The following is a 10,585-nucleotide window of genomic DNA, read 5'->3' as shown; positions in this document are numbered from 1 at the left end:
GTGAGGGTTTTTCAGTCAGTTGCAATCTACAACCACACCACTAGATGTCACTAGACCACACTGCTAGACATTAATGAAGTACTCACCCATTGGCCAGAGGTGTTTTTTTCTGCATTGGAAATGTGGTAAATGGCCCCTTACTGGTTTTATTGCACTTCTACATCGGCCATCTGCATTAGACCTAAATCCTTATGGACATTAAATCTGCAGCAGACCTGAGGAGAAATGCTGTATAAAATAATCATTCTGGACTGTGAGACAAGATGCAGTGAATAGACCTCACAAGTGTAGTAGTAGTGCAGGGGTGATGTTCAAATGTTGAATGTTTGATTTTCTTTTAAAAACTAAATCTAAAAGTAATGAGTAATCACTTTGCTCTCTTTGCTGTGTTTTGAAGAACAATGTCCCCACATTCAACCACAACGTTTTCAAACCACAGCCATTTAGGGACACAGTGGGGGTCCTCTGCTGACTGTGTGCCGTGCAGGTTAACGTTAACGTTAGGTGTTGAGATGGAAGTAGCCTAGCATCTAGCTTAGCATAGCAGTGCTTTAAATGGTCTGTTTGACATAATGGAGTAATTCCTCTGCACAGCTCTCTCCATCTTAATGTAACTGATTTAATATCAGCCACATTGACTGCATAGATTCATTTGTTTATGTTGACAGCCCTAATATTTAATAATTAATATAACTAACAACAGCAGGAGGTTGACAAATAAACAACCTAGTTGTCATACTGTGGATGCAGCCTTCTTCATATATGTACATTTTCTTTATATCCGTCTATTCTCTAAAAGGACAAGTCACACCTGATCAGTGCCGCCCCAGTCACCTGGAGGTTACTCCCTCCTGAGAAGCTGCTCTTCGCTCAGTCATTAACTCCCCCACTATAAATAGAGCACCATTCATCCTCCTTGCTTTTCTGGATCATTAATGATGCCTACAGCTATTGCATTTTCTGAGGTCCTCCTGTCTCTGCCTGCTCCCACTTTGCTCCTATATTTTATTAAACCTTTATCTAACCAAAAAACTACTATTAAGATTAAAAATCTCTTTTTCATGAGAGACCTAACAGACATATTTTGAAAATATGTTGATGAATGTAGAACTTTGAACAAAACAAGATCAAAGTTACAGATCAGCAAAATAGAAAAGAAAATGCAAATATTACTTTTTGAGATATTATTATACAAATGAATGATGATGCAAATGGCAGTCACAGATCCTTTTTTATGTGTGATTATAGCAGCTTATCTGCAAGTCCTCCCAAATGTCTCTCAACCACATGTTAGTAAAAACCATCAAAACTCTAAATGTCTTTCTTTTAGTTAATTACAGTGATTTATAGTAGGTTAAATGATGTGGAAATACAAGATTGCATACTTAATAATTGAAACAAATCTTCATTACTCTTTAGTTAGTTAGTTTTATGTGCTGTTTATGCTCGTCTAAAGTCACATTTCCCTTTCAGAAATCGATTTGTGTTGCAGTGAAGACATCTCCATCATACAACTATGCCTTATAAAGTTTTTTCACCAAAGCCAAATGCTAATTTTAGGGCGGTCAAAATTAAACATTAACATCAAAATTAGGATTGTCGCCAGTAAAATCACCGGCTCAATTTAAGCACAGATTATTGTTGACAGTGTAACGATATTAGAGGTCAGTGACTACAAAAGCATGAAAGCTGGCTTCCTAATTACACCTTCTTAATTTAATAAACTAGTTTTTCACTCGGTTAACCTGTATAATTAATCTACGGTCCATGGGAGTGGGGGGGGGGGGTCCCGGGTCACAGATTGACATAGGTCTGTTGCACCCCTAGCATAATTACTTCCTCCGCAGCAGCAACCAGGTCTTCCCACGCTGTACAAAGGCTTTTATGTAATTTTTGTCTCCGTGCAGCACATGACATGGTATCAAAACAGTGGGCTCACTCCAACATGTGCCTGTGAGAATGTGTCCACACCCATCGCCATGTGCCAACTCTGTTTGGACAGGTGGCGTCCGCCGATCAGCACCATGCGGAGATAAAACGAATACTTCTGGTCCTTTGCTGTCCTTCACGCATACTTTTACTGTCCGTCTCCTGTTCTCCTTTTAAAGTCATTAGCAGACTATTTATTATGGTTATTTAGTTTTTTGATGGATCAGTTTATCATTGAAATTGGTTGTACTTTTGTGTTTAGTTTATTTATGATCATGCTGCTCAAGGTCAAAGGGGCCTGACTTTCCTGGGAGTCATGGCGGACAAAAACCTCGAAAGACACACTACATCACGTTGAAAGAACTGAGTTCCTTTCTGGTTTTAATCCATTCTCTTGCTGTTTGTCTTTCACTGGTGCAATGTTTAAAAGTTTTGTTTTACGTCATGTATTTTGAGACTGATTCTCATCAACAGCAATAAAGACGTAAACCATATAGATTTAAGATGAAATATTGTAAACGTGATATGCAGCTGCATCTATTAACAGATGTACAGTAATGTAAGTTACACTGGAGCACTCTGATGCACTTTTGTAAAAGTAGAGAATGGACATCTACTGTACATGAAGAACGGTTTTGTTGCAAATTTCTTTCCGCTCTGCAGGACAACCAGCATACGCCCCATACATCAACACGTTCCCCAAAGGTCTGTTGGCAGCGGCTCAGACATCCTGGCGTTGCAGGGAATAGTTTGTAAGACACAATCTGCATTCTTGACCTTCTCCCCTCCCTCTTTCTGACTTTGTATCCCAGTCTTTCAGCTTTCCCCATCTTTTGATTTGTTTTCTTTTGCTGCGCTCTTTCTCTGCCCATTTTTTCACACAGAACAAACCCCGGCCATCTGTATGCGGACACACACACTCGTGAAGGTCTAGTTCAGGAGGATGCCAAGCAAAATCAACACATTCTAAGGCCTTATTTGCTAACGGTAACACATTTACTTCCAACGTATCCTCAAAATGTTACAACGCACTGCCAAAATCCCTAACTGAACAATACTTGCAAGCTCTACGTTGCAAGGTAGCTTTCTAACTCTTTAAACAATGAAAAAATTTTCCTCATCTCTCACATCAAAAAAAAACAAAGCGCTGTGAGAATCTGCAGATCCCTTTTCAGGCTTCGGTCTTTTTCCTTATGATATAAACATGGTTATCTTTAGATAAATATTACTGCTTTGTTATAGTTAGGGAGCCGTCATTGTCACTGTTACAATAATAACCACTTTGATAACGGCAACCAACACAAATAGGGAACAAAACTCTGATGCATTTGTTGACCCATCCGATCCCCTTGACCTCATCTCGATGCGTCACTTGAACATAAACATATGGAGCTTAAGTGGTAGTTCAGTAAGGAAGATTCTCTTTACATTCGCTGATGTAACACCCTCTGTGTCCCTAAACCAATCATACAGTTGCTGTCAAACCTTCAAAGGGGTTCTCTCCGCTGTTTCTGTCAAGTGTCATTTCAGCTCGAAACTGGATCTGACCCTTCTCCACCTCAGACACCTCCAGCCAGCTGTCAGTCATGCTTACAGTCGTCATGGGTTTTCAGCAACTCCCTTCATCACCAGCACCACCACCAGTGTCTGGATTTCCAAGGAGAACTCTCCCTTAATTATCCTGGTTTAAATGGAGTCCAAATGCCAAAGTAAAGTACCAAAAAGGTGCAGTTCAATACATTCAAGTGGTCTTGTTCACACAACTGTCCTTAAAACTGACTTGACTTTTGTGTATTCAAGTGCTTTTTTAAACTCACGTTTTAGTAGATCTATTACTCTCTTGCTTTCCGTGTCTGATATTGTTATGGAACTGTGTCTGGAATATTAGTTGATGTTTGTATTATACCAAAGGCAACATCTTGACAGACACCAGAGTGTATTAAATAAACTGCAACACATGCAGAGATGATAAACTGTTCAAGTGATGCTGACATTTCTGCGCAAGCACCTAATAAATCACCAACAAAGATCTAAAACAAATGCGTTATTTTTTGGGACTTGTAACATGCTGACAGACCATAATGCAGTTGAGGAGTTAATGAAATATTGTGCTTGTTCTATCTACTAAATTAAACATGAATTTATGTTGTTTACCAAAATCATAAAATTGTGTGGCAGAATTTAAGAAGGTTCAAGACCAGTCAAGCTGCTGCATTCTGGATGAGCTGCAGAGGTCGAGTAGCGGTAGCAGGGAGACTTACAAAAAGAGAGTTACAATAGTCAAGGCGGGAGAGCCTGAATCAGTATGCCTAATGAGTGAGAAGGGGTCGTATTCTCCTGATGTTGTAGTGTGTATCTACAAGATTGTATTGCCATGTTGTTGGGAGTCAGGGAAAGTTTGCTGGCAAGTGTCACACAGAGGTTCCTAGTAGTCGAAGTCGGTGTTAACACACAGTTGCTAAAGTTAACAGTCGGGTCCTGTTTAGGTGAATATTTCCCGGAAAGAGAAGTAGTTCAGTCTTGTCTGGGTTGATTTTCAGATGATGAGCAGACATCCACGGAGAGATGTCGGTCAGACAGGCAGAGATCTGTGCCACCACCTGAGTGTCTGAGTGAGGGAAGGAGAGAATTAGTTGGGTGTCATCGACATAGCTGTGGTAGGAGAAGCCATTCGAGCAAATGCCGAGAGAGTTGGTGTAGAGAGAGAAAAGGAGGGGACCCAAGACGGAGCCCTGAGGAACTCCAGTAGTAAGAGGGGAAGGTTCTGAGGTGGTGGGACACAAGAAGTAGGAGATGGGTTTGAGAAAGAGGAGCATATGTCAGCTATTTTTGGGGTAAAAAGTGTGGAGGAGGTTTGGGGGGGGGTTCAAGGAGGTTGGAGAAGATATAAAAGAGTTTTTTGGGGTTATAAAATGAGGACTCAATTATAGATTGGTAGAAAGAGCTTTTGGCAGCAGAGATAGAAGCAGAAAAAGAGGAGAGAAGAGATTGACGCAAGCAGGTCACCAGGTTGTTTATATTTACGCCAATTCCTTTCCGATGCTCGCATAGTGGCTCTGACGGCACGCACGGTTCGGACAAGCACGAAGCCGGAGGGGATCAGCTGGCCCGTCGAGTCTTAAGAGGCCAGAGAGAGTCGAGAGAGGAGGACAGAGTTGAGAGGAGATTCTCCGTGGCAGCGTTCGGATGTAAGAGTGAGAAAGAGTCAGTTGAGGGGAGAGCCGATAGAACAGAGGAGGCCAGAGAGGAAGGAGAGAAGGAGCGTATGTTGCATCGAACAGGGACAGAGTGAGTTGATGGGGTGGGATCGTTAGTTAAAGAGAGCGGAAGAGAGTAAGATGTGAAGAAGTGGTCAGAGACATGAAGTGGAGTTTCAGTGAGGTTAGCGGTAGAGCGGTTTCTGGTGAAAATGTAGTCATGGTGATTTGACCAGGTGATTGCCCGGTAAAGAACAATATTTAATTGTACCGGAACTAAATTATTATGAAATAGTCAGAGGCGCCGCACGTAGCCGCCCCGAGGACTCCCTTGTCTTTCTCATGCACGTCTTCGCAAACGTGTTTGCCAACCTCTAGTTAAATACTCCCTCACCAGTGGAAGTTGGCTACGGCTGCGCTGACCACACCCCTCGTCGTTAGGAAACAAAAGGTTGATTGATCTTGATCCTCAAAATGCAAAACAGCAACCGCTTTATCACCCTAATCAGTAAATGTTCACATTCTGTTGTTTTGACAAATTGAAAGTTTCAATGATTCAAGTCTGCTTGGTTTCAAAAGAGAAAGCAAAACAGAGTTAGATCAGGTCAAACCTAGCAAAGATAGGAGGGCACGCTAGCAGTCAATTTAATGTAATATAACAGATACTATAGCGAGAACTGGCAGTCCAGTCAATAAAAAACAGCAAGAGCTAAATAAAAACAACTAAACTAAACAACTAAACTACAACTAAAAAACTATTTTCTGTTTCACATTTTGACTTAACAGTCAAATATGCAAACTTGCTAATTAAAAATAACACATTTTAACAAAAGAACAGTTTTTAGAATATACTATATATACTCCCCCATTCTATGCTTTGTGGGAGAATTGAGCTCTAGCTTGTCCTGATAAGATTTTAAACTTGGGCATGTAGTCTGAGCCATTCTCATACTCACATTGTTATGTATTCGTGGTTTCCATTTTAGAGTACCTAGTTAATGTGAAGCTGTCCACTTTATGTTACACCTTCCCCTTATGCTGTTCCTTTCTGCTGTCGTTGTTAAACCATGTTGATATGCTGGGTTGTTACACTACCTCGTTAGGCTACATCTTGACATTGCGTTGTTGCTAGATTGTTACCCTACGCTCTTACCCTACGCTCTTACCTTACGCTCTTACCTACGTTCTTATGCTACAGTTCTAATATGATTGATTTTTTATATTTATATATTAGTAGTTGTACGGGCTGAACGTAACCAATCCGTCCGTCACAAGTTAACCATGTGGCATGTTATGTTTCTGTCAGTTTCTGTATAAACCTTTCCTGTGGTTTAAAAACCTCATCATCAAAAATCTCATCATCTGTTGGGTGGTTGAAGCGTGCAATTCCAACATTTCTTTTGGAGACTGGCTTGCAATCCAAACACGGATGAAAATAAATGAATAAAAAGAAGCAAAATTCGTCAGTTTAAAATACCAACACCCAATCCTTGTTAGTACAAGAGAGAAATGTATATTACAAACATGAATGGCACCACTATTGTTGAAATCAAATCTAAGTCCTCAATATGACCTTTAAAGAAATACGCACCTTTTTCGGAAAGTTCAGCTTGTTGCTTAGCTAAACATTCAGCTAGTGTTATGTTAACAGGGCTAAATTTGTATGAAATCCACACGTGTCACAGAGCTTATCTTGATCTTGATCGAGAGAAAAAAATATATGTAAAATTATTATTGTATAAACATATTTATCTCATGTATATCATGAACCCTAACCAAGACTTTATCAGACCAACCACCGAATCATTAAGGGTTGTCATTTTTCATACACTCACATATTTATGTTTACCGAGAGGCTTAGTGGAGAGTTACTTAAAGCAGTTAAGGTTTTTCACGACAATCCAACACAATCTAGCTCATATTATTGCTGAAAACTGATTAGAAATCACTGTTTTATCAATGCTTGGTTTAATTTGCTCATTGCTCTTTCCTGATCATGTTTGCAGAAAGCAATCAATGAGGTTTTGTTTTCTAACAGTAACCATGTAGTTTTGGTGCCTAAATCTAACCACCGTTTCAATAAGACAACCGCGCACAAACTCCGACATACCACGTAAGTAAAAATATGACGACCAGTGATGAGGGATGATCAAAGAACCACTTTAAGGTCGCAAAACAAACACGATGAGCATCTCTTTAGTTAAAGCATGAAGTGTGTAGTGACCGTGACAATACAAAGCCTTTTCTGAATCTGTCTTTTCATTATTTCGGTCCCACAACAAATTTTGTGTGCGAATGTGTGTGTGTCTGTGAGTCATGTGTAGCTGCCTCAGGGTTGTACATTTTGTGGTTAAGACCCCACTGTCAAAATATTCCATCCCGTTTTATTTGATTAAGTGTGTCTGAGAACAACAGATTGTTTTCTGTTCTCACGACTCGTCTCCCATCAGAACCCCGTCGCCCCTCTCCACACAATTTTTTTTTCATCCAGTTTTCATGTTTTTTTCTGTCAGAAAAATGGAAAAGCTTCACAAACTCAATAATCCAAAAGGGCTTTTTTGTTGTGACGATTGATCATTTGTTTATTTGGATCAATACTTTTCAAAAGTCATCTCTTTTTCTGTCCGTTCCTCTCCCCCTTGGGCTGATTTATGCCAAATGTATTGTTACCCGGTTGCTCCCGGCGGGGGAGGAAGCTCGGCTGCATTCATCTTCTCTAATATGTGGCCGCCTCCATATACCTGTTGTCCCAGGTGAAAAAGAATGGCAACTAGAGCAGCGGCTTTTAATGAAAATCCATAAATCCCACCCTACGTCTAGACTGATTTATTAAAAACACGGCTTGTGTCCCCTTCTTCTCTTTGGTACTCCTCTTCTGCAGCCCCTAGAGGCTGGCGAGGGAAAGCTGGTGAAGTATCAATTTACTAATTGGTCTATTAAGGTAATTCAAAGAAAAAAAATGAATCTATTATTTTGATGATGCTGAAATGTTAAAGGCATTTATTAAGCAGAGCTTTTGAACATTCACATTCAAACAGATTTTTTTTTCATCACATAAGATTCATTCAAAGGTCTTTCCATAAGTAACCTGATACATTTTATGATCAGAACTAACCACCAACAATATATTCTCAGGGTTGTATACGATGTTCTGAGTGAGCATCATGAGTGAATGTGAGCCTAGAGAAAGCGACGTGTTCATGTGCCCTGTGGATGAACGCTTGTTTGCAATAAATCTCCCACGGATTATAATTTGTATGACAGCTGATGGGACTGCGGAATTTGCTGACGGTGCAGAGCTAACTGGAGAGCTAACTCTGAAAGAAAATAACATAACAAAGGTTGTTGGAGGGATGAAGTGTATCTGTGTCGGTCCTTATTGGGTCACATTCCAAGTCAAAGTAACCTCAAGCTAAACGTGGAAGCTCAGCCTGCTTCTACACTGATAAACTAACCCGGCCCTCTGGGGGAAACTGCATGCTAATTTTAATGAAGCGCAGAAGCATTTGGTCCAGAAACAACTCTATTCTGGTGCAATTTTAAGGGACTACGATGCCTGCTGCTCGCTGTTGGGGGGTCACTGTGCGTTGAAGGACTTGGGTAATACTTGCAATGTGTAGAACAATTTTATTGTAATTCCACCCTTCTCGGTTTGTGACTTTCATTAGGGTCACCCACAAGCCGTAACACATTGGACTCTAATGAAGCCACCAACAGACCTCCTGACTACACTTACTCACAAGACCTCTTCCCTGGAGCTGGCCTCACTCCATTTGTCTGAGCCGTTCTTTGTCGTCTGTGCTTCTGGGGTCTTCATGTTATTCAATGCAAATGCAAAACGTGGTGCACATAAAGAACATCAGTGCCTCGATCGCATATACAGTACCTGCTGTATGTGCTGGTTTGTGGAATTGCCAGTCATCTGACCGTATCACTGCTTTCCCCTCACTCTGCCTGAAACTGTTCACAAAACACTGCTGCCCTGGAATGGCTTTCTGCTAATGTTTGTAATGAACTGCAATGCGTGTTTAAAAAGTCATCATTTCTCATCTTGCTGGGTGCTTGATGAGAGCTTTTGAAACTCAAGATAAACGCTCAGGAAAGAATATCGTGTTCCGTAATGATAACGGGGAAGAGTGGTAACCAATGACAAGAATGCAATTCATTTACAGAAGTAGAATTCTGTAAATAAATTGCAAACCTCCTCATCCACCCTTTTCTGAACTATCTCGGGTGAAGCGCTCTTTGGGTCGGGTCCGTCAAAGGACATTCGTTAACTTTTCCACCCGGGGGTCTCAGCCAGAACCAACCAGAACCGAACTGTTGGTACGATCATCATGAACGAATTGGAAGTTGACGTGTGGGTTTGGTCATATCCAGTGGGGATCAGACGATGCAGCGTGAATCGCAAATCAAAATGAGAAGCCTCCTAAAGTCGTTTATCCTCACTCTATCAACGTGCAACTTTACATGTGTACTGTCCACACACATGGCTATAGTGTATTATTATTAATATGGTATGGTATAAACATGGTATCTCCATGTTTATAGGATTCATAGGGCTATTTTATGAGGCAAGGTTTTTTCTGGTGTGAGATATTGCTATATTTCTTCACCACTAACATATAAACTGATTTTCACACATTATTGCACATTATAGGGTTCTCCTCTATCCTACACAAAAACAAATTGTCCAAATAAACAAAGTAGTTACAGAGGTATTACACTTTTTATCATGTTAATGCCATTTTCGGAACAGAGGTGGCATGGTGAGGAGCGAAGCATCCTCTCCCTTCCACTGGTACACACAAGAGGTTGTTGGTAGCCATTTGATTCTATACATCACTTCCTTTGGTCAGATTATCAGCTCTGATGAGTTGTTTGACCAATACTATGCGCTCATACCTAGCTCTATCTGCCTGTCCTGCCAGAGGACCAGACTGTCTTGACGCCAAGGTGATGCACGTCATCTTTTGTTGATTCTGTACACATGACATCCATTGCAGTCTGTCCATCCCGGGAGAGGGATCCCTCCTCTGATCTTCTCCTTAAGGTTTCTTCCCTTTTTTTCCCCATTAAAGGGTTTTTTCATATTTTGTGGAGTTTTTCCTGTGCCGATGTGAGGGTTTCAGGACAGAGGATGTTGCATGTGTACAGACTGTAAAGCCCTCTGAGGCAAATTTGTAATTTGCGATTTTTGGGCTATACAAAATCAAATGAATTGAATCTTTGATCAACCCCTTAAAGACAGAGCTACTAGTGATCCTAGCCAGAAGGAACCAATGCCACATACCTCGGCCTTCATAGTCAAAGCAAATTTGCTTTGACCATCCCATGATGGACCTTTTGGATACATAAAACAAAACTCATCAAACAATAAAAAGATGGCTGCTTGCCCAGTACAAATATTTTCATAGGATTCATAGAACTGGATGTAAGAAGTGGACGGAGTCATCGTC

Source organism: Pungitius pungitius, chromosome 3 (genome assembly GCF_949316345.1).
Source record: "Pungitius pungitius chromosome 3, fPunPun2.1, whole genome shotgun sequence".
Classification (NCBI taxonomy): domain Eukaryota; kingdom Metazoa; phylum Chordata; class Actinopteri; order Perciformes; family Gasterosteidae; genus Pungitius; species Pungitius pungitius.
Note: the sequence above shows the minus strand (reverse complement) of the source record.